Source organism: Oncorhynchus nerka, linkage group LG15, assembly GCF_034236695.1.
Source record: "Oncorhynchus nerka isolate Pitt River linkage group LG15, Oner_Uvic_2.0, whole genome shotgun sequence".
Lineage (NCBI taxonomy): Eukaryota > Metazoa > Chordata > Actinopteri > Salmoniformes > Salmonidae > Oncorhynchus > Oncorhynchus nerka.
The window spans coordinates 5,775,115-5,799,640 of NC_088410.1; the positions used below are offsets into that span (position 1 = coordinate 5,775,115).

A 24,526-nucleotide genomic window follows, 5' to 3' on the forward strand; every position below is an offset into this window, starting at 1 on the left:
TCACATGCACATGGTTAGCAGATGTTATTGGTCACATACACATGGTTAGCAAATGTTATTGGTCATATACACATGGTTAGCAAATGTTATTGGTCATATACACATGGTTAGCAGATGTTATTGGTCACATACACATGGTTAGCAAATGTTATTGGTCACATACACATGGTTAGCAGATGTTATTGGTCACATACACATGGTTAGCAGATGTTATTGTTCACATACACATGGTTAGCAGATGTTATTGTTCACATACACATGGTTAGCAGATGTTATTGGTCACATGCACATGGTTAGCAGATGTTATTGGTCACATACACATGGTTAGCAAATGTTATTGGTCATATACACATGGTTAGCAAATGTTATTGGTCATATACACATGGTTCGCAGATGTTATTGGTCACATACACATGGTTAGCAGATGTTATTGGTCACATACATATGGTTAGCAGATGTTATTGGTCACATACACATGGTTAGCAAATGTTATTGGTCACATACACATGGTTAGCAGATGTTATTGGTCACATACACATGGTTAGCAGATGTTATTGTTCACATACACATGGTTAGCAGATGTTATTGTTCACATACACATGGTTAGCAGATGTTATTGGTCACATACACATGGTTAGCAGATGTTATTGGTCACATACACATGGTTAGCAGATGTTATTGGTCACATACACATGGTTAGCAGATGTTATTGGTCACATACACATGGTTAGCAGATGTTATTGGTCACATACACATGGTTAGCAGATGTTATTGGTCACATACACATGGTTAGCAGATGTTATTGGTCACATACACATGGTTAGCAGATGTTATTGGTCACATACACATGGTAAGCAGATGTTATTGGTCACATACACATGGTTATAAGATGTTATTGGTCACATACACATGGTAAGCAGATGTTATTGGTCACATACACATGGTTAGCAAATGTTATTGGTCATATACACATGGTTAGCAAATGTTATTGGTCATATACACATGGTTAGCAGATGTTATTGGTCACATACACATGGTTAGCAAATGTTATTGGTCACATACACATGGTTAGCAGATGTTATTGGTCACATACACATGGTTAGCAGATGTTATTGTTCACATACACATGGTTAGCAGATGTTATTGGTCACATGCACATGGTTAGCAGATGTTATTGGTCACATACACATGGTTAGCAAATGTTATTGGTCATATACACATGGTTAGCAAATGTTATTGGTCATATACACATGGTTCGCAGATGTTATTGGTCACATACACATGGTTAGCAGATGTTATTGGTCACATACATATGGTTAGCAGATGTTATTGGTCACATACACATGGTTAGCAAATGTTATTGGTCACATACACATGGTTAGCAGATGTTATTGGTCACATACACATGGTTAGCAGATGTTATTGTTCACATACACATGGTTAGCAGATGTTATTGTTCACATACACATGGTTAGCAGATGTTATTGGTCACATGCACATGGTTAGCAGATGTTATTGGTCACATACACATGGTTAGCAAATGTTATTGGTCATATACACATGGTTAGCAAATGTTATTGGTCATATACACATGGTTCGCAGATGTTATTGGTCACATACACATGGTTAGCAGATGTTATTGGTCACATACATATGGTTAGCAGATGTTATTGGTCACATACACATGGTTAGCAAATGTTATTGGTCACATACACATGGTTAGCAGATGTTATTGGTCACATACACATGGTTAGCAGATGTTATTGTTCACATACACATGGTTAGCAGATGTTATTGTTCACATACACATGGTTAGCAGATGTTATTGGTCACATACACATGGTTAGCAGATGTTATTGGTCACATACACATGGTTAGCAGATGTTATTGGTCACATACACATGGTTAGCAGATGTTATTGGTCACATACACATGGTTAGCAGATGTTATTGGTCACATACACATGGTTAGCAGATGTTATTGGTCACATACACATGGTTAGCAGATGTTATTGGTCACATACACATGGTTAGCAGATGTTATTGGTCACATACACATGGTAAGCAGATGTTATTGGTCACATACACATGGTAAGCAGATGTTATTGGTCACATACACATGGTTATAAGATGTTATTGTGAGTGTTGTGAAATGCTTGTGCTTCTAGATCCAACAGTGCAGCAGTATCAAACAGATAATATCTAACAAATTCCACAACTAAACCTAATACACATAATCCAGTAAAGGAATGGGAAATATAGAAGTATAAAACATGGATGAGCAGAAACACAGCAGCTAAGATGCAATATATAGTGAAGAATAGATAGTGAAGGATACAGTCTATACAGTTGAAGTCAAAGATTACATACACTTAGGTTGGAGTCATTAAAACTCATTTTTCAACCACTCCACAAATTTCTTGTTAACAAACTATCGTTTTGGCAAGTCGGTTAGGACATCTGTGTTAATGACACAAGTCATTTTTTCAACAATTGTTTACAGACAGATTATTTCACAATCCCAGTGGGTCAGAAGTTTAAATACACTAAGTTGACTGTGCCTTTAAACAGCCTTGGAAAATTCCAGAAAATTATGTCTATAGCTTCTGATAGGCTAATTGACATCATTTGAGTCAATTGGAAGAGCACCTGTGTATGTATTTCAAGACCTACCTTGAAACTCAGTGCCTCTTTACTTGATATCATGGAAAAATAAATACAAATCTGCCAAGATCTCAGAAAAAAATGGTAGACCTCCACAAGTCTGGTTCATCCTTGGGAGCAATTTCCAAATGCCTGAAGGTACCACGTTCATCTGTACAAACAATTGTACGCAAGTATAAACACCATGGGACCACGCAGCCATCATACCGCTCAGGATGGAGGAGCGTTCTGCAACTGCACATGGGGACAAAGATCGTACTTTTTGGAGAAATGTTCTCTGGTCTGATGAAACAAAAATAGAACTGTTTGGCCATAATGACCATTGTTATGATCGGAGGAAAAAGGGGGATGCTTGCAAGCCGAAGAACACCATCCCAACCGTGAAGCACGGGGGTGACAGCATCGTGTTGTGGGGGTGCTTTGCTGCAGGAGAGACTGGTTGCACTTCACAAAATAGATGGCACCATGAGGATGGAAAATTATGTGGATATATTGAAGCAACATCTCAAGACATCAGTCAGGAAGTTAAAGCTTGGTCGCAATTGGGTCTTCCAAATGGACAATGATGCCAAGCATACTTCCAAAGTTGTGACAAAATAAGGACAACAAAGTCAAGGTATTGGAGTGGGCATCACAACGCCCTGACCTTAATGCTATAGAAAACAGATCATTTTTACCCTTTTAAAAATAGTTATAGGGGGAGGTCCGGGGGATGTCTGTCTTTGAAAGGGTCATTGTAATATTTAAGATGTCCCCTTTACTGATGACCTAAACCTAAAAGTCAAGGGGTCTGAATACTTTCCAAAGAAACTGTAAGTGATTGAGGAGAGAGCATATTTGCTATATTCTAATTAAAATCATTGACCCATAAGGGAACACATGGCCTAAGCAATGCGTGACCCATGTAGAATTAAAACTATATTCATCTTAATGAGAAATATAATCAAATAAACAAATGTTTGCATAACCAAAGACATGAAAACAGGTGGGAACATTGTATTTAGCTAGGATTTCATAAGGCCAGGAATGTCATTGAGAACAACTATAGAAAATAGTTAATGTTGCTAGTTTAGGGATGAAGATAGTGAAGGTTTATCTATGTTAAGGATGTTTTTAATTTGACGTGGAAACAACGTTTATTCAACCAGTGGGAGGCTTGTAAATTCCCACAGGAAAGTGGAATGAGGAACTCTTCATTGAGACAATCATGAAACAGCAATCTGTGGGTGAGTTGTAGTGGATATTATAATATAAGGATCTGCTGGAGTCCAAGTCAAACCAAGATTCTTTATTTCTGAACTCAGAGAGAATAACAGAGTTTGGTATTTTACTAGGATCCCCATTAGCTGTTGCAAAAGCAGCAGCTACCCCTCCTGCGGTCAACACAAAACATGACACAATTGTCACGTCTCTCGTCGGAAGGCATGGACCAAAGCGCAGCGTGGTAAGTGTTCATGATTTTTATTTAATCAAAAAACATTCGAACAAAATAACAAAGAGAAGAACGAACAGTTCTGTAAGACAAATCAACTATACAGAAAACAACTACCCAAAAAACACAGGTGGAAAAAGGCTGCCTAAGTATGATTCACAATTAGAGACAACGATAGACAGCTGCCTCCGATTGGGAACCACACTCTGCCAAAAACAAAGAAATAGAAAACATAGAAATAAAGAAACTGGAATTCTCAACCGAGTCACACCCTGGCCTAACCAAAATAGAGAATAAAAAGCCTCTCTATGGTGTGACAATAATACAGAACATCAATAGACAAGAACAGCTCAAGGACAGAACTACATACATTTTGTAAAAGGCACACGTAGCCTCCAAATCAATGCATACACACAAACTACCTAGGTCAAATAGGGGAGAGGTGTTGCTTTATCTGTTTTTTGAAACCAGGTTTGCTGTTTATTTGAGCAATATGAGATGGAAGGAAGTTCCATGCAATAAGGGCCCTATATAATACTGTATGCTTTCTTGAATTTGTTCTGGAATCTTGTGAACTGTGAAAAGACCCCAGTGGCATGTCTGGTGGGATAAGTGTGTGTGTCAGAGATGTGTGTAATTTGACTTGTAAGAACTTTGATGATATCTGTACATTATAGGAACACCTGTGATGACAAAAGTACAATGATTCATGTTTTGCTTTAGCTTGAGATAAAGAATCAGTGGTAGACACCTTGCAAGTGTATGAAAAGGTCAACTGTACAAAGTCAGATGTCTGTGTGTTGAAACTATATTTTAGGTAACAGATGGATAAAGGGAACTAAGAGTTCCTGTTGATACTATGTTCCAGTCCTACTTCCAGTCTTACATGATTGCAATAAGGGGAACAATCATTGGGAAACTAACTGCCAATAACGCAATAAGCTGAACCCCGCATTGCAGAGACATCTTTGTAGTAGCAACTATTAATTATGAGCGTATAGGCTATTAAAGTTAAGGGACATCAGCCTGGGCGGGGTGATCCTCAGTAGGGGATAAAAAGGGAAAACGCCATCTTTTGAACTGAGTGTCTTGCTTGCAAATTGCTGTAAGTGTAAACTCCGGGTTGCAATCCTTATTAAACAAACTAACCTCTGATCAAAGAAGTTTTCCTGTGGTCTCTTCTGTGCACATAGGGCAGAATTCCCTTACAGACTATGCAAACTATTTGGGATTTTCAACACATATCAGACCTCTGATTACAATTAAGAGCAAAACGTGCCGCTGTAATAGGTGGAAGAAGAAAAAGAAGCAGAGCATTTCTTTATTATGGCTAGACCTCTCCTCATCTTTACAACCATTGAATCTATTTGTTTTGACCATGACAGTTTACAATCGAAGGTAATGCCAAGTAATTTAGCCTCCTCCACTTGTTCAACAGCCACACAATTCATTACCAGATTCAGATGAGGTCTAGAACTTAAGGAATGATTTGTACCAAATACAATGCTCTTAGTTTTAGAGATGTTCAGGGCCAGTTTATTACTGGCCACGCATTCCAAAACAGACTGCAACTCTTTGTTAAGGGTTTCAGTGACTTCATTAGCTGTGGTTGCTGGTGGTTATATAGTTGAATCATCAGCATACATCAGCATAGCATGTGTATGCTTTGTTTAATGCCAGTGGCAGGCCATTGGTAAAAATAGAAAAGAGTAGAGGGCCTAGAGAACTGCCCTGCGGTACATCACACTTCATATGTTTGACATTAGAGAAGCTTCCATTAAATACCCTCTGAGTTCTATTAGATAGATAGCTCTGAATCCACATTATGGCAGAGGTTGAAAAGCCATAGCACAAACATTCTTAAACAACAGGTTATGGTCAATAATATCAAAGGCTGCACTGAAATCTAACCACAATCTCCCACAATCTTCTTGTTATCAATTTCTCTCAACCAATCATCAGTAATTTGTGTTAGTGCAGTACATGTTGAGTGCCCTTCTCTATAAGCATGCTGAAAGTCTGTTGTTCATTTGTTTACAGAAATATAGCATTGTAATTGTTCAAACACAATTTTTTCCAACAGAGCTGGCAGAACCAGTAAAGGCCGCTTTACCACTCTTGGGTAGTGGATTAATTTGGCTTCCCCTCCAGGCCTGAGAACAGACTTTCCTCTTGGCTCATATTAAAAATATGACAGATAGGAGTGGCTATAGTCAGCTACTGTCCTCAGTAGCTTTCCATCTAAGTTGTCAATGCCAGGAGGTTTGTCATTATTGATCGATAACAATTTTTCCACCTCTCCCACACTAACTTTACAAAATTCGATACTTGCACTGCTTTTCTTTCATGATGTTTTTTTACATCGTTCTTTATATCATTGATATTGGATTCCTAATAAAGTTTATTATTTTTGTTGAGTTTGGTCACATCATTTCTCAATTTGCAGTACATAAGCCAGCCAGATGTGCAGCCAGACTTATTCACTACTCCTTTTGCCCCATCTCTTTCAAACATACCGTTTTTAAATTCCTCATCAATCCATGGAGCCTTAACATATCTAACAGTCCGTTTCTTAACAGGTACATGTTTATCAATAATTGGAAGAAGCAATTTCATCTGGTAAAAGCAGGTCAACACATTATCAGTCAACAATATAAGACAATGGGAGCACTGTGTATGTTCTCTGATGAATTATAGGTCAATGAGATGTGAAATATCAATATACATGCTAAGAGAAGTAATTTCTCTCTCCTGTGTGGATTCTCTAATGATGTTTAAGTGATTGTTATGAGAAATTTGTTTTCCAAAAGCATGAGCTTTTGTAAGCCTTCTCCTCTGTGTCTCGTGTTCTTTCAGGCTTCCTAAATGGGCAAAAGCTTTGCACCCTGGGAGGAGTGGTAATGCATCCCCCCTGTGTGTATTCTCTCATGTCTTTTAAGATTCCCTGACCAGCCGAAAAACTTTCCACACTGAGAGCAGTGGTAAGGCTTCTCCCCCGTGTGTATTCTCTCATGTTGTTTCAGGCCCCCTAACTTGTTAAAACACTTTCCACACTGGGAGCAGTGGTAAGGCTTCTCTCCTGTGTGTATTAGCCCATGAGCTTTCAGGTGTCCTGACAGACTGAAACACCTTCCACACTGGGAGCAGTGGTAAGGCTTCTCCCCTGTGTGTATTCTCTCATGTTGTTTCAGGTCCCATAACCGGTAACAACCCTTTCCACAGTGGGAGCAGTGGTAAGGCTTCTCTCCTGTGTGTATTCTTTCGTGTTTTTTCAGATCAACTGACCGTTTGAAACACTTTACACACTGGGAGCAGTGGTAAGGCTTCTCCCCTGTGTGTATTAGCTCATGAGTTTTTAGGTGTCCTGACTGGTTGAAACACTTTCCACACTGGGAGCAGCGATAAGGCTTCTCCCCTGTGTGTATTCTCTTGTGTTGTTTCAGATCCCCTGACAGGTTGAAACACTTGCCACACTGAGAGCAGTGGTAAGGCTTCTCCCCTGTGTGTATTCTTTCGTGTTTTTTCAGACCCCCTGACCGGCTGAAACACTTTCCACACTGCGAGCAGTGGTAAGGCTTCTCCCCAGTGTGTATTCTCTCATGCTGTTTCAGGGCCCCTAACCAGTTACAACCCTTTCCACAGTAGGAGCACTGGTGTCTTCTTGCTGGTTTGGACGTCCCTGGCTCTGGTTCCTCTGAGTCTGGTCTTTCTCCTGCCAAAGACAGTGTGTTTTTTAAAATAGAGACCCGAATGAAACTTCCACATGATAAAACGGCCTTGCTACGAGAGTAAATCCTAATCAGATCCCTCAATAACCTAAGGCCAGTTTTAACAATCTTAGTGTGATTTTAAAACGAATGTAGAGTTTCCTGGTAATTACTGATAATGTTTACACTACTTATTTATTCATTCTGAATATGAATATACACTGCTCAAAAAAATAACGGGAACACTAAAATAACACATCCTAGATCTGAATGATCTTTACATAGTTGAATGTGCTGACAACAAAATCACTCAAATATCAATGGAAATCAAATTTATCAACCCATGGAGGTCTGGATTTGGAGTCACACTCCAAATTAAAGTGGAAAACCACAATACAGGCTGATCCAACTTTGATGTAATGTCCTTAAAACAAGTCACAATGAGGCTCAGTAGTGTGTGTGGCCTCCACGTGCCTGTATGACCTCCCTACAATGCCTGGGCATGCTCCTGATGAGGTGGAGGATGGTCTCCTGGGGAATCTCCTCCCAGACCTGGACTAAAGCATCCGCCAACTCCTGGACAGTCTGTGGTGCAACGTGGCGTTGGTGGATGGAGCGAGACATGATGTCCCAGATGTGCTCAATTGGATTCAGGTCTGGGAACGGGCGGGCCATCCATAGCATCAATGCCTTCCTCTTGCAGGAACTGCTGACACACTCCAGCCACATGAGGTCTAGCATTGTCTTGCATTAAGAGGAACCCAGGGCCAACCGCAACAGCATATGGTCTCACAAGGGGTCTGAGGATCTCATCTCGGTACCTAATGGCAGTCAGGCTACCTCTCGCGAGCACATGGAGGGCTGTACGGCCCCCCCAAAGAAATGCCACCCCACACCATGACTGACCCACCGCCAAGCCGGTCATGCAGGCAGCAGAACATTCTCCACGGCGTCTCCAGACTCTGTCACATGTGCTCAGTGTGAACCTGCTTTCATCTTTGAAGAGCACAGGGGCCAGTGGCGAATTTGCCAATCTTGGCAAATGCCAAACGTCCTGCATGGTGTTGGGCTGCAAGCACAACCCCCACCTGTGGACGTCGGGCCCTCATACCACCCTCATGGAGTCTGTTTCTGACCGTTTGAGCAGACACACGGACATTTGTGGCCTGCTGGAGGTCATTTTGCAGGGCTCTGGCAGTGCTCCTCCTGCTCCTCCTTGCACAAAGGCGGAGGTAGGGGTCCTGTTGCTGGGTTGTTGCCCTCCTACGGCCTCCTCCACGTCTCCTGGTAGCGCCTCCATGCTCTGGACACTACGCTGACAGACACAGCAAACCTTCTTGCCACAGCTCGCATTGATGTGTCATCCTGGATGAGCTGCACTACCTGAGCCACTTGTGTGGGTTGTAGACTCCGTCTCATGCTACCACTAGAGTGAAAGCACCACCAGCAATCAAAAGTGACCAAAAAAATCAAACAGGAAGCATAGGAACTGAGAAGTGGTCTGTGGTCCCCACCTACAGAACCACTCCTTTATTGGGGGTGTCTTGCTAATTGCCTATAATTTCCACCTGTTGTCTATTCCATTTGCACAACAGCATGTGAAATTTATTGTCAATCAGTGTTGCTTCCTAAGTGGACAGTTTGATTTCACAGAAGTGTGATTGACTTGGAGTTACATTGTGTTGTTTCAGTGTTCCCTCTATTGTTTTGAGCAGTGTATATAACTTTCCTAGATGTATGATACAGAATGCGACCGACAGTCGTGGCCAATAGTTTTGAGATTGAAAAATATTACTTTCCACAAAGTTTGCTGCTTCAGTGTCTTTAGATATTTTAGTCAGATGTTACTATGGAATGATGAAGTATAATTACAAGCATTTCATAAGTGTCAAAGGCTGTTATTTACAATGACATGAAGTTGATGCAGAGTCAATATTTGCAGTGTTGACCCTTCTTTTTCAAGACCTCTGCAATCCACCCTGGCATGCTGTCAATTAACTTCTGGGCCACATCCTGACTGATGGCAGCCCATTCTTGCATAATCAATGCTTGGAGTTTGTCAGAATTTGTGTGTTTTTGTTTGTCCACCCGCCTCTTGATGATTGACCACAAGTTCTTAAGGTCTGGGGAGTTTCCTGGCCATGGACCCAAAATATTGATGTTTTGTTACCCGAGCCACCTAGTTATCACTTTTTCCTTATGGCAAGGTGCTCCACCATGCTGGAAAAGGCATTGTTCGTCACCGAACTGTTCCTGGATGGTTGGGAGAAGTTGCTCTCGGAGGATGTGTTGGTACCATTCTTTATTCATGGCTGTGTTCTTAGGCAACATTGTGAGTGAGCCGACACCCTTGGCTGAGAAGCAACCCCAAACATGAATGGTCTCAGGATGCTTTACTGTTGGCATGACACAGGAGAAGTGGCTTCTTTGCAGATGCACTCACACTTGCCTGCTGCAATTCCTGAGCAAGCTCTGTACTGGTGGTGCCCCGATCCCGCAGCTGAATCAACTTTAGGAGATGGTCCTGGCACTTGCTGGACTTTCTTGGGTGCCCTGAAGCCTTCTTCACAACAATTGAACCGCTCTCCTTGAAGTTCTTGATGATCCGATAAATGGTTGATTTAGGTGCAATCTTACTGGCAGCTATATCCTTGCCTGTGAAGACCTTTTTGTGCAAAGCATTGATGACGGCACGTGTTTCCTTGCAGGTAACCGTGGGCGACATATGAAAAACAATGATTCCAAGCACCACCCTCCTTTTAAGCTTACAGTTTTTTTTGGGGGGGGGGATTCAGTTCATTTGCATGGCAAAGAGGGACTTTGCAATTCATCTGATCACTCTTCATACCATTCTGGAGTATATGCAAATTGTCATCATACAAACTGAGGCAGCAGACTTTGTGAAAATTAACATTTGTGTCATTCTCAAAACTTTTGGCCACGACTGTACACACTTCCTTAAACATAACATAAGTAAATAAGTCATTTTAAGAGTGGAAGTCCAAAACTTGTTTTTACGTCTAAAACACAAAGCACATCAGTAAAATCTCCCCGTTGTTGAAAGGGTTCGACACCTGCTGTTTAAATGGCCCAATTTCTTATTTAGACGTTCACAGATTTTCAACATTTTGACTATCGCTGATGTCATATTTTGGGTAAAGTAAAAAATAAGGTGAAATATCTGGAAAGATGTTCCTAAAACTGATAGTAACTACAATAAACAAATTATAAACGCAACATGTGAAGTGTTGGATGTTTAATGAGCTGGAAAAAAAGATTGCAGAATTTTTTACATCCCTGTTAGTTAACATTTATTCTTTGCCAAGATAATCCATCCACCTGACAGGTGTGGCATATCAAGAAGCTGATTGAACAGCTTGATTATTACACAGGTGCACCTTGTGCTGGGGAAAATAAAAGGCCACTAAAATGTGCAGTTTTGTCACAACGCCACAAATGTCTCAGAGGGAGCGTGCAATTGGCATGCTGACTGCAGGAATGTCCATTTTTATATATATTTTTTTACATTGGAGACAGACACAAAGCACATCAGTAACAAGACAAAGTCCTGAAAAAGATCCGTACATTTTTTTGCTGAGTTTATTTTGTATATGTTGAAAAGTTTTTTTTTCTTCTCAAACATAAATAAACAACTCCAGGTGAAAGACAAAGGTCATAGCTGTAATAAAATAACAAATTAACTGGCAAAACAGCAGAGTGAGGCCCGCATCCAGCAACGTCACGAGTCATGTTTTTGCAGCCGTTTCAGGACAGCACTACAGGGAGAGAGAATCCACGGGACTAGTTTCAATGTATGGAATCGCCTAAGAGTTTCTGGATTTTGGGTAAACTTCTCCTTTAAAGCATCAGACTCCATAGTAATTCATCATTAGATGCTACAGTCCTCCTTTAAGACTCCATAAGGTTTCATCATTAGATGCTACAGTCCTCCTTTAAGACTCCATAATGTTTCATCATTAGATGCTACAGTCCTCCTTTAAGACTCCATCATGTTTAGAATGTGTTTGAAAGCGCTACTCTATCTATTCTACTCTCATCCTTTCACTTTTAATAATATTTAATAATAATAATGTTATAACAGGTAATAACTAACTTTAATAACTAGGGTCAATTCCTGCCTGGCGCCCCAACAACATATTTCTTTACCCCCCTCTAACAATAAGCTACAGAATTAGCATAGTAGGCCATGTAATTTAAGGTCATCTGAAATATTTAGGACTAACTTATTCCTTGCCACCCATTCTGAAACTCACTGCAGCTCTTTGTAAGTGTTGCTGTCATTTCAGTTTCCATGGTAGCTGACGTGTACAGTGTTGAGTCATCCGCATACAGACACACTGGCTTTACTCAAATGTCATTGGCATGTCGTTGGTAAAGATTGAAACAAGCAGGTGCCAAACAGCTGCCCTGGGGAATTCCTGATTCATTCCATTAAAGAACACTCTCTGTGTTCTGTTAGACAGGTGGCTCTGGGGCGGCAGGTAACCTAGTGGTTTGAGCGTTAGGCCAGTAACCGAAATGTTGCTGGATTGAATCCCTGAGCTGACAAGGTAAAACTCTGTCCTTCTGCCCCTGAACAAGGCAGTTGGCCTCGGAACAGTGGGTTGTCATTGAAAATAATAAATTGTTCTTAACTGACTAGCCTAGTCCAAAAATGTAATTGAAGATGCTCCAAAGATTTTTACTATCATTCTTCATGTCATTTATTTTTGTTTCATAGTGTAGTTTCTTCTTCTTTTTATTCAGTTTAGTCACATGATTTCTCAATTTGCAATACGTTTGCCAACCAGTTATACAGCCAGACCTATTTGCCATCTCTTTTGCCTCCCTCTTCATCATACCATTTTGTAATTCCTCATCAATCCACGTGGATTTAACTGTTTTTACAGTCATTTTCTTAATGGGCGCCTGCTTGTTAGTAACTGGGATAAGCATTTTCAAATGTGTCAAGGGCAGCGTCTGGTTGCTCATCATTACACACCACAGACCAACAAATATTATTTACATTAACAACATAGGAATCACTACAAAAAAATGTATGACCTCTTATACACAATATTAGTCCCAGCCTTTGGAACTGTGGTTTTCCTAGACATGGCTACTATATTGTGATCACTACATCTGATGGATCTGGATACTGCTTTAAACCCCATTTCTGCAGCATTAGTAAAGATATGATCAAAACATGTTGATGATTTCATTCCTCTACTGTTTGTAACTACCCTGGTAGGTTGATTGATAACCTGAACCAGGTTGCCAGCACTGGTTGATCACAGCTTTCCTCCAGTATTAGTTAATTAATTAACAGTGTATTGAGTTTAGTTTGCCTGTTCAACAGTCTTGTAAAGATTGGGGGGTTGACTGGGACAGGCAATGTAATATCCATAATGTTTTAAGGAAAAGTTTTTTTTTTAAACAAGCACCTTTACATTGGATCATCTTGAAACTCTCTCTAAAGCTACCTTTCATCAAGGTTTTATATGGTCTATTGTTCTCTCTAAAGCTACCTTTCATCAAGGTTTTATATGGTCTATTGTTCTCTCTAAAGCTACCTTTCATCAAGGTTTTATATGGTCTATTGTTCTCTCTAAAGCTACCTTTCATCAAGGTTTTATATGGTCTATTGTTCTCTCTAAAGCTACCTTTCATCAAGGTTTTATATGGTCTATTGTTCTCTCTAAAGCTACCTTTCATCAAGGTTTTATATGGTCTATTGTTTTCTCTCTAAAGCTACTTTTCATCAAGGTTTTATATGGTCTATTGTTTTCTCTCTTTTCATTGGCAGAATCCTTTTTCAGTGTTATGATAGTCATAACATCCATATCCACCAGTCTATCTTCCTGTCAACTAACAGAACTCTGCTGGTTGTCCTTGTAACAGATACCTGTGGGCAGATCTATTGTATTTGTTCAAACTAAACTACAGCACTTACTTTGATGAGTCAAATCTGATCCTTTCATCTCTTCTCCTCTTCTCACAGTTCCACTCAGCCCCATTGTTTTCCTGCAGTCCACCAGCAGCACAGACAACCTCTTCATACCCAGCAGTAACATGCTACCAGGAGAGGCACGACACATGGACTCCGGGTGGGTGGAAGGGCTAGCGTTGTCCTGGTAACCATAAAGAGGGGACACAGACGCACATCATTATGGATGCTGATGTCACTGTTGTCATGAAGTGCTCTACAGAAACCCAGCCCAAGCCGATAAAGCAAGCTGTATGCTAGACCAGACCAAGCTGTACCATCTGGTGTTCTGATCTGGAGAGACTCTTCTCTGCCTCGTCAGCATCAGGATGTTGTCGAGGCTCCCCAGAGGATCCACCATAGTCATGTCTCTCTCCTGTGTGAATGAGAACATCAAACAGATGGTAAACTTACGACCATCTATTGCAATCACAGAGTCTTACAAGAGGCATGAATATGTCTAAAAAGGGCCTAAAATGGCCACTTTCATCTTGATTTCCTAAAACAAAATTTGTGATGCAAATGTAAAAGGGTTGTTCCACAAAATGGGTGCCTTTTTATATTTTAAGTAGAACATATGCACCAATATTGCATTTTAAAAGCCTGATATACTAGATGAGAACTTTAATGTCGACCACATGGAGAATTCAATACATCTAATTGAAAAGTCCCAAAAATATATACCAGATCGACCCTTTAACAATTTATACAGTACTGAACAACATATTCAAGTGTAGAACTTCAGTAGAATGCCCCTTAAAAACCCCACATTAGTTCAACAACGGCATAGTCCCTGTTTTTAAGACAGTACTCACTGGTGTTAATCGGATCTTCTGTCTCCTCCTTTTTCACTCTCAAAACGTCTTCCTCCTTCACGTTTATTAAGACAGCATCATCTTCCTCTCTAAAAGGTTCTTTCTCTTCTTTCACTATAACAGCCTCCTCTTCCTCCTTTTTCATTCTGAAATATTCTTTCTCCGTAAAGCAGACCTCCTCTTCATTAGCAAGAGAGGAGTAGTTCAGTGAGCTCATGGTCAGGGATGTTAGCTAGCTAGCTAGCATTAGCGACTAGCCTAGTGCTAACCTCAGTATCAATCTTTAACACGTTTGCAAATTGAACAAGCACATTAGGTTAAAGTTCACCAGTAGATACGTCAACCGAAATTTGTCTAAAACACTGAGATTAGCTAATGTACAATAACATCGTCGAAAGAATCAATCTTTCAGTTTTATGTTGTCTAGCAAGCTACCGAGGTGGTTGAAAGAGTTGGCGCCTGTTCCTGAAGAACCGTCCCGTCCAGTCTATTACACGTCACGCAAGAAGCATCACCTGAAAGACGCACATCGCCATCTGCTGGCTGGAGTGGGTAACGCAGTTGGGAAACAATAGGTACTACAATTTTTGTGTTGGAAAGAACGTCATAATAATTTAACAATAAACAGATATATTTTCTCTTACGTCTTACAAATAATACTTTCCTGTACACAGACGTAGAAGCTTAAAATGAATCCCTAGACTCACCTGTGTCCCCGCACATTGACTCTGTTCCGGTACCTCCTGTATATACCCTCCACATTGACTCTGTTCCGGTACCTCCTGTATATAGCCTCCACATTGACTCTGTTCCGGTACCTCCTGTATATAGCCTCCACATTGACTCTGTTGTTCCTGTATATAGCCTCCACATTGACTCTGTTCCGGTACTTCCTGTATACAGCCTCCACATTGACGCTGTACCGGTACCTCCTGTATATACCCTCCACATTGACTCTGTTCCGGTACCTCCTGTATACAGCCTCCACATTGACTGTACCGGAACCTCCTGTATACAGCCTCCACATTGACTCTGTACCGGTACCTCCTGTATATAGCCTCCACATTGACTCTGTACCGGAACATCCTGTATATACCCTCCACATTGACTCTGTACCGGAACATCCTGTATATAGTCTCCACATTGACTCTGTACTGGTACCTCCTGTATATACCCTCCACATTGACTCTGTAATGGTGACCTCCTGTATTAGCCTCACATTGACTCTTTACTGGTACCTCCTGTATATAGCCTCCACATGACTCTGTAATGGTACCTCCTGTATGTAGCCTCCACATTGACTCTGTACCGGTACCTCCTGTATTTAGCCTCCACATTGAATCTGTACCGGTACCTCCTGTATTTAGCCTCCACATTGAATCTGTAATGGGTACCTCCTGTATATAGCCTCCACATTGGACTCTGTAATGGTACCTCCTGTATGTAGCCTCCACATTGACGCTGTACCGGTACCTCCTGTATATAGCCTCCACATTGTCTCTGTACCGGTACCTCCTGTATATATCCTCCACATTGACTCTGTACTGGTACGTCCTGTCTATACCCTCCACATTGACTCTGTACCGGTACCTCCTGTATATATCCTCCACATTGACTCTGTACTGGTACCTCCTGTATATACCCTCCACATTGACTCTGTACTGGTACCTCCTGTATATGGCCTCCACATTGACTCTGTAATGGTACCTCCTGTATGTAGCCTCCACATTGACGCTGTACCGGTACCTCCTGTATATAGCCTCCACATTGTCTCTGTACCGGTACATCCTGGGTACATCCTGTATATAGCCTCCACATTGACTCTGTACTGGTAATACCTGTATATGGCCTCCACATTGACTCTGTACTGGTACCTCCTGTATATACCCTCCACATTGACTCTGTACTGGTACCTCCTGTATATAGCCTCCACATTGACTCTGTACTGGTATCTCCTGTATATGGCCTCCACATTGACTGTGTACCGGTAATACCTGTATATAGCCTCCACATTGACTCTGTACCGGTACCTCCTGTATATGGCCTCCACATTGACTCTGTACCGGTAATACCTGTATACAGCCTCCACATTGACTCTGTACCGGTAATACCTGTATATGGCCTCCACATTGACTCTGTACCGGTACCTCCTGTATTTAGCCTCCACATTGACTCTGTACCGGTACCTCCTGTATATAGCCTCCACATTGACTCTGTACCGGTAATACCTGTATATAGCCTCCACATTGACTCTGTACTGGTACCTCCTGTATTTAGCCTCCACATTGACTCTGTACCGGTACCTCCTGTATATAGCCTCCACATTGACTCTGTACTGGTAATACCTGTATACAGCCTCCACATTGACGCTTTACCGGTACCTCCTGTATATGGCCTCCACATTGACTCTTACTGGTACCTCCTGTATATAGCCTCCACATGGACTCTGTAATGGTACCTCCTGTATGTAGCCTCCACATTGACGCTGTACCGGTACCTCCTGTATTTAGCCTCCACATTGAATCTGTAATGGTATAGCCTCCACATTGACTCTGTACTGGTACCTCCTGTATATAGCCTCCACATGGACTCTGTAATGGTACCTCCTGTATGTAGCCTCCACATTGACGCTGTACCGGTACCTCCTGTATATAGCCTCCACATTGTCTCTGTACCGGTACCTCCTGTATATATCCTCCACATTGACTCTGTACTGGTACGTCCTGTCTATACCCTCCACATTGACTCTGTACCGGTACCTGTATATCCTCCACATTGATATATCCTCCACATTGACTCTGTACTGGTACCTCCTGTATATACCCTCCACATTGACTCTGTACTGGTACCTCCTGTATATGGCCTCCACATTGACTCTGTAATGGTACCTCCTGTATGTAGCCTCCACATTGACGCTGTACCGGTACCTCCTGTATATAGCCTCCACATTGTCTCTGTACCGGTACATCCTGTATATAGCCTCCACATTGACTCTGTACTGGTAATACCTGTATATGGCCTCCACATTGACTCTGTACTGGTACCTCCTGTATATACCCTCCACATTGACTCTGTACTGGTACCTCCTACAGCCTCCACCTCCTGTATATAGCCTCCACATTGACTCTGTACTGGTATCTCCTGTATATGGCCTCCACATTGACTGTGTACCGGTAATACCTGTATATAGCCTCCACATTGACTCTGTACCGGTACCTCCTGTATATGGCCTCCACATTGACTCTGTACCGGTAATACCTGTATACAGCCTCCACATTGACTCTGTACCGGTAATACCTGTATACAGCCTCCACATTGACTCTGTACCGGTAATACCTGTATATAGCCTCCACATTGACTCTGTACTGGTACCTCCTGTATATACCCTCCACATTGACTCTGTACTGGTACCTCCTGTATATAGCCTCCACATTGACTCTGTACCGGTACCTCCTGTATATAGCCTCCACATTGACTCTGTACCGGTAATACCTGTATACAGCCTCCACATTGACTCTGTACCGGTAATACCTGTATATAGCCTCCACATTGACTCTGTACTGGTACCTCCTGTATATACCCTCCACATTGACTCTGTACTGGTACCTCCTGTATATACCCTCCACATTGACTCTGTACCGGTACATCCTGTATATACCCTCCACATTGACTCTGTACCGGTAATACCTGTATATAGCCTCCACATTGACTCTGTACTGGTAATACCTGTATAAAGCCTCGCTACTGTTATTTTTCTGCTGCTCTTTAATATTAATTATTTGTATTTTATACATAACACTTATTTTTCTTAAAACTGCATTGTTGGTTAATTAAGGGCTTGTAAGTAAGTATTTCACTGTAAGCATTTCACTTGTATTTTGATTTCATTCATACATTTCTTACATTAATTTATTAATATAGAAAATATAAATATTGAAAATATAAATGTTTCGATTTTTTACATATATTGTTGAATATAATATACTTTAATGGTATATTAGTTCCATGATCTCTGCCAGTGTTAAAGTTATGGGCAATTTAATACAGAGAAATTAGCATAGTAGGACATGTAACTTAAGGTTACCTAACATAACCCTGTTCTATGATATTATAAGCCTCGTTAGGGGCGGAGTCTAGGGAGATCCAATCAAACAACGTCTGTCACGCAACAGCTAATAGCAGACGACTCCACTTCCTATATAAGGGACATAGTCGCTCCCATCTTCACATCTAAGTACGTTTGCCTTCCATGTGTGAAAGGTAACCTAGTCAACTACCAACTACCTTGGAGCTCATATACTTTCACCTGGTGAATATCATAGAATCAGGGTTCTGTTAGGTAACCTGGTGGATATCATAGAATCGGGGTTCTGTTAGGTAACCTGGTGAATATTATAGAATCAGGGTTCTGTTAGGTAACCTGGTGAATATCATAGAATCAGGGTTCTGTTAGGTAACCTGGTGAATATCATAGAATCAGGGTTCTGTTAGGTAACCTGGTGAATATCATAGAATCAGGGTTCTGTTAGGTAACCTGGTGAATATTATAGAATCAGGGTTCTGTTAGGTAACCTTCCGTTCTATTTCAATGACTTGTTAGTCTCTCACTTTGGGGATATAGTCAACAGCCATAATAGAGCTCATATACTCTCTGATGCCAAGTCTAGACAGGATCATCCCTCAGAGGTCCCCACTCTACTCACCGTAGGTACACTTCAACTGTGAGAGACGGAATCTAACTGACATAACGGCCCTTAGCATCATCTCCATCGCACGTTCAACATCGGCACTCTTCACACAGAACAGCTTCACTGACGTGATTGTCTCATGGAGGCCTTTGTAAAGCTCCTGTGCATCGCTGACATAACGGCCCTCAGCCACCAACCTGTCTGCCGTTCTCTTCAACGTTCATGATGTGGACTTAGTGGTCAAGTTCCTCAGTGCTCCGTTCCTCTCCTTGCTTCTTTTGTATGCTGTTCTCCACTGTTTACACTTCTGATGCTGGTCTCTCTCATTTAATAAATCACTGATCTTTTCTTTTTCCCCCTGAATCAACATTCCTTTTCCATCTCTCTCTCTCAAGGTACTGTTCCCTTTTTACTGGGTCAGCATTGTGACGTGCTCGACACTGCCTTTGTCGTTCTGCTGCTGATGTGGGTGCCATCATTCCCTACATGTTTCAATGGAATAACGTTAAATCAAAGATTCTTATAATATACACATGTATACACTATAATCATTGAGTAATTTAGGATCCAGAGCAACTTAAAGGAACAACTGAAGAGCCTTGACCAACTCTCCTACCACCAGTCTACCTGCCTTAAAATATATATTCTGTTCACATGGAACACATTACAGCATGTTTTATAAGTGAATATAAACAATATATAATGTATAATATATTCAATGATTAATTTGTTTAGATGCAATACTCATAAATAAAGTAAATAACTCAACCCTGTCACAGGTTTACAACCCGTTACATGTAGACTGAGGGACAGAGCTACATGGTGTGATTTTAATCAATAATCATGCATTTATTTGATAAATATACTTTCTCAACAAAATAACACATGTATGTTTGCATTCAATTATGTGCACATTTTAATATTAATTTCCCAAGTAAAAATGAATTGAAATGCCTTGTGGGACATATATAAAAATATATGATTTTGTAATTAATAAAGTTTAAATTAATTCTATATTTATTTCAATTCATTATACTGGACATTTCAATTTATATACAAAATCAGTCAGTGGGACTGAAATATTACCAGAGCTCAAGAATGACCAAAATACTGTTAGAATAGAAATGGTTTTCTCTGTCTGTTATTTTTTCACATCTAAATGTGGCCATACAACTCCCTTAAAGTGAAGGTAGCTAAATGTAACCACATGTAACATATGGATCTGCATTAGTATAGCATCACAAGTCCCAATGCAAAGTTACACCTCTCTTTTCTATTTTTCCAGTACATAAAACCGATCAGAATTCCAAAGAATGCCGAAGTCATGTCAGATTTTTTAAATTTTATCATAGGTACACTATTGGTGGCTGACTAAATACTTTTTTGCCCCACTGTATATATATTTATACACAGTGGGGAGAACAAGTATATGATACACTGTCGATTTTGCAGGTTTCCTACTTACAAAGCATGTAGAAAAGTATGTAGAAAAGCATGTAGGGGTCTGTAATTTTTATCATAGGTACACTTCAACTGTGAGAGATGGAATCTAAAGCAAAAATCCAGAAAATCACATTGTATGATTTTGTGAGTACACCCCTCACATTTTTGTAAATATTTAAGTAAATCTTTTCATGTGACAACACTGAAGAAATTACACTTTGCTACAATGTAAAGTAGTGAGTGTAGAGCTTGTATAACAGTGTAAATATTTTGTGTGGCCACCATCATTTTCCAGCATGGAGTACACGTCCTGGTAATCCGTCTGGCCCTGCGTTGTGATCTGAGGACCCATGCCAAACCTTTTCAGTCTCCTGAGGGGGAATAGGGTTTGTCGTGCCCTCTTTATATAGCCAAATTATTTTTCACCCAGGAAGCTCGGGTAAACAGTGGTTGTTGTGCACTGCTGCCACTACCAGGCCTGGAGTCCATTTTGACTTTGTTGATAGCGAGTTGTGTTAGCGAGTTGTGTTAGCGAGCTGTGCGGCTAAGCAGCTAACTGCCTACTGATCAACCTATTGTGTGTATTGAACATTCATATGGGACTGTAGCAGCTAGCTAACTGGCTACTGATCAAATCAAATCAAATCAAATGTATTTATATAGCCCTTCGTACATCAGCTGATATCTCAAAGTGCTGTACAGAAACCCAGCCTAAAACCCCAAACAGCAAGCAATGCAGGTGTAGAAGCACCTGATCAACCTGTTGTGTGTATTGAACATTCATATTGGACAGCCTTACCTATAGAGTAGCACCACCACCCATCAGCCCGTTCTCATCTTGAAGTCAAAGCCACAGTGTATTGCTGCTATAGAAGTTTTTGATTAATAATCCTATTAATTTCAAGCCACACTAAGATGTCATCATACTTTTCATTTAAAGCCCCACTATGTAAGACTTACATCATCAGAGTGGGCCTCCAACTTAAATGTAAACAATGGAGCAAATGCATCACATGTGAACATCACTTGATTATCAGAGGGGTGTATTATGACATCAGATAGAACTACTCAGACATTCCAAATCAGGCTTCTTACAGATCATGAAGGTGGATATTGATCCAACCATTTCCAAAGTAATGACCGGGCTGATGGAAACAGGATATGCCTGTATACTTTTCTAAATGCCGACAGGCGATTTGTTACTTCGTTTGACATGGTGGGATATTTTTGTGTCAGTAAAAATGTATAAACGAGAAATGGCGGCATTAATCCTTTATGCGCAAATATCGATTTAATAACGATCATATCTTAGTTAACTTGGAGTCACGCGATGATATATTGTGTGGTCCTCCCACTACGACTTGGGAACCCATACAGTTTATTAGGCGACAGATTAAATAAATGATGAACTTCACGGGGTGGTGAAAGTGCATGTGTTGAGCTTGATGCTCCTTTCCAATACATTTTGAGGGTCTTCTTCTGGTGACATGATGATGATTGATGCTTGGTTGCCATTTGACAAATAAAATAATGTCGCTCTTATCCATAATAATCTCATCATGTAGGTAGCCTACCAGCACTGTATCTTTGAGCTGTTGGCTACAGTGCACGGGACAAAAGGACATTTGCTATATAACTCAACGGTTTTTCAAAACCCTCAGTAGAGTTGAAAATGCGATGGAAACCCATTTAATTTGCTTTTTCATTCAGTACATGGGAATTCAACAGGAAAACATTTTTTTTTCCGTGCACTACGTCATCACGCAAAGACTTTAACCGCAATAAACCTCCGTAGCCGTTTGATCGGTAGCCGCTTATTCAAACCAGCCGCTGGGCACAGACGTCCGTTCAACATCTAGTTTCTATTTTCTTTGATTCGTCAACTAAAGTGAATTCAACATGAAATCAACACAAAATGTCCACCGTCATTGGATTTAGGTTGCCAGTTGGATGAAACACTAAATGTCACCAGTCAATGTTACCAGTTGTGTGAAAATTAATACAAATCCAATCCGTTTTCCACATTGATCAAACATCATCACATGTTATTGGTCACATACACATGGTTAGCAGATGTTATTGGTAACATACACATGGTTATCAGATGTTATTGGTCACATACACATGGTTAGCAGATGTTATTGGTCACATACACATGGTTAGCAGATGTTATTGGTCACATACACATGGTTAGCAGCTGTTATACACATGGTCACTGTTATTGGTCACATACACATGGTTAGCAGATGTTATTGGTCACATACACATGGTTAGCAGATGTTATTGGTCACATACACATGGTTAGCAGATGTTATTGGTCACATACACATGGTTAGCAGATGTTATTGGTCACAGATGTTATTGGTCACATGGTTAGTCACATATACATGGTTAGCAGATGTTATTGGTCACATACACATGGTTAGCAGATGTTATTGGTCACATACACATGGTTAGCAGATGTTATTGGTCACATACACATGGTTAGCAGATGTTATTGGTCACATACACATGGTTATCAGATGTTATTGGTCACATACACATGGTTAGCAGATGTTATTGGTCACATATACATGGTTATCAGATGTTATTGGTCACATACACATGGTTAGCAGATGTTATTGTGAGTGTAGTGAAATGCTTATGCTTCTAGATCCGACAGTGCACTCATTTTTCGACCACTCTACACATTTCTTGTTAACAAACTATAGTTTTGGCAAGTCGGTTAGGACATCTGTGTTAATGACACAAGTCATTTTTTCAACAATTGTTTACAGACAGATTATTTCACAAGTTTCAGAAGTTTACATACACTAAGTTGACTGTGCCTTGAAACAGCCTTGGAAAATTCCAGAAAATTATGTCATAGCTTTTGTAGCTTCTGATAGGCTAATTGACATCATTTGAGTCAATTGGAAGAGCACCTGGGAACATCAACATTGTATTTAGCTAGGATTTCATAAGGCCAGGGGCCTGTTGCACAAAAGTAGAATTAAGACATCCGGGATAAATGACTCAGCTGAGCTCAATGAAGCCAAAACATGTGCGTCCAGGCTTAATTGGTTGCACAAAGACCAAGCCAGGATGAGCAGACACGGATTCATTAAGCCAGGTGAAACCAATCCTGGATAGGTGCGCGCTCACGGCTCACTCAAATAGACCCCGCCACAGATCACAGATTAACTGATTTACCATGGCAACTAGAGCCGCGTACTTTTCCCCGTCGGAAGCACAAATCCTCATGGAGGCATACGAGGAGGTAAAAGATATAATTAAGAAGAAAGGCAACACCGCCACAGTGATAAAGCAAAGAGAAAAAGCGTGGCAAAGTATTGCAGACCGCCTGAATGCGTAAGTAGTGCACAATTACACACTCACCGCTCCGCTGAAACATCACAATTACAATTCAAATATTTAATTCACATCTCCAAAAATGCAGTTGTACTGTAATTATGAAACGGTTAAATTTTTAATTGAAATGCACTGCAGATATGAGTGAAATTGTGTAAAGTAACTCCATCACACTGTATAAAGCTATGATACATTTTTTGATATTTTTACTGAAAACAAGACAAAAATACCAAGTAATTTTTTGCAGTGTGACTCCATTAAATGTGTGTGTGTGTGTGTGTGTGTGGTGTGTGTGTGTGTGTGTGTGTGTGTGTGTAGATTAAACATGAACGTGCTAAAACGGACATGGCAGCAGGTCAAAATCAAATACAAGAACATTCTGCAGAATGGTATGGTCCCTGACTAATATTTAACAAAGCACAAGCATATATTGTACCCAGA

The 24,526-nt window shown here is 40.7% G+C and overlaps 1 pseudogene; it reads right to left on the reverse strand.

The window, feature by feature from the left end:
• LOC135560311 (zinc finger protein 721-like) overlaps positions 1-15,093 on the reverse strand; it is a 77,347-nt pseudogene extending 62,254 nt beyond the window's left edge.
• Between the last annotated feature and the right edge of the window lie 9,433 nt (positions 15,094-24,526).